This window comes from Cynara cardunculus, assembly GCF_001531365.2.
Source record: "Cynara cardunculus var. scolymus isolate 2C chromosome LG 2, CcrdV1, whole genome shotgun sequence".
Taxonomy (NCBI): Eukaryota; Viridiplantae; Streptophyta; class Magnoliopsida; order Asterales; family Asteraceae; genus Cynara; species Cynara cardunculus.
Window position 1 is genome coordinate 571,757 of NC_037529.1, and position 2,006 is coordinate 573,762.

Here is a 2,006-nt window from a genome sequence, read left to right on the forward strand (position 1 = left end):
TAAATTTTATCAAAAATCTTTTTTAAATGTAATTATTTTTTTGTAAATGTAAGTACTTTTTTGTTATATTTGTCTAATTTTATAGATCTAAATACTTTTTGATTCAAAAAATATTTAGAGACTTAATCGTTCAAAATATGAATGTTCATAGGGTTTTTCCGGACTTTTTCACTATTTTACCATTTTAACTAGTTGTACAAGTCATAAGAATGTATCCAACAAGTTTTAGAAAAGTCCAAGGAGTTATTTAACATGTTTTGGATTGTCCAATGACTTATTTGTTCCAAAAATTATCCAATGAGTTATTTAACATGTTTTAAATTGTCCAATGACTTATTTGTTCCAAAAAATTGTCCAATGAGTTACTTAACATGTTTTGGAATGTCCAATAACTTATTTGTTCCAAAAAATTGTCCAATGACTTGATCATTCCAAACACTAAAGTCCATTGGATTTTTTTAAATTTTTACTTTTTTTTTTCCTTTAAAAAACCTAAAAAACATTAAGAAAGTGTTTGATTAAAACTATTAAGCACTAATTAACGAGAATGAAAATAGAATAAACTGTTTGATATTATATAATATAATTGACCCATTTCCTAGAATCCCAAATTTTTATTCCAGATTAAACTGAGGAAGTGAAAATTCATTCTTATTTTCATTCTCCTGCATGAACCAAACAACCCCTAAATCTTTTTTTTTATAACCATGAGTTTCTAGCTAGGTTACACTGATCGGGTAATCTCTTGGGCGATCATAGATAATCTAGATTTATTGCACGTGAATTGTTAACCTCCATGGGCACATTTGCTTTGACGGTGCATAAATCTGAACTCGGAAAAGATAAATTTCTGTACAACCCTTTGAGTATCAACTAATACGTTACAATTCAAATGGTGATTTTCCTGTTAGAAAAGTTGTCAAAAATACTCTTAGTAATCCGACAATTGAGTCTACCTTTTGTGCAGTAATTTGTTTAAAACTCATATGAAGTTCGAACTCAATTACAAATATAAGTTCTTAACAACAACAAAATTGATTAACCTGGATATCAAACTTGTTACTCGAGTCGACTAATCCCAGAACGACCACCTGCTTTATAGGTAGCCATAAGTCACCGCATTTGAACCACCGTGACCACAAGATGATTTTTATTTCTCATTAGATTTGAACCTGAAACCTCCATGTTCACTGTTGACCTTTGGAGCTCAAGCTCAAACCAATCAGACATCACCCTCGTAGTTAGATCTTAACATATTAACAAGTTTAATTTGAGTTAATGAAACTGTCTCGATTTCTTGATTATTTTTTTGAATCCCATATACAAGTTAATATGTTCGTTTTATCTAAAAATATTGTAAACTCTCTTTAACTTATATTCAAACCCTCAAATCAAACTCAAATGTTTCTCATCAAATACCATTAATTGTACTTCAGAATTCAGATACAATTAGATGATCTATTGCATTTATTGAGCTGCAAGAAAAAAAAAAGGTCTGTTTGAGTAAACACATTAATCACCCACGGTATCTGTTATAAAATCGTCACAAGTTGTTTAGAAACACTTATTTAAGATGCTTTTAATTCTAATAAGTGTATTCATTAGTTTTCAGCAAAATTACATATTAATTGGCTAAACACCAAATGAATAAAAACTGTACAAATAATTATTCCAAAATTATTTATTTAGTATGGTTTGATAATGTGGAAACAAAACAAAGTTGACATGAAACGTAAAACACTAAAGTGTTATTTCATATTGTGAAACAACACATTGTTATTAATGTGAAACAATGTACTTTTGTTTCAAATGGTGAAATAATGTAGTATTGTTTTACCATGTGAAAACTATTACGTGAAATGTGATGTGAAATCATTTTTTTTTGTTTCATGTAAAAATTGCAATTATTAAAAGAAATATAAAAATAATGATATACATGTTAAATTGAAAAGAAAAAAAAAGTTTGATTTTTATATAAAATTTTTGATTTAAAACTTTATTTTAAA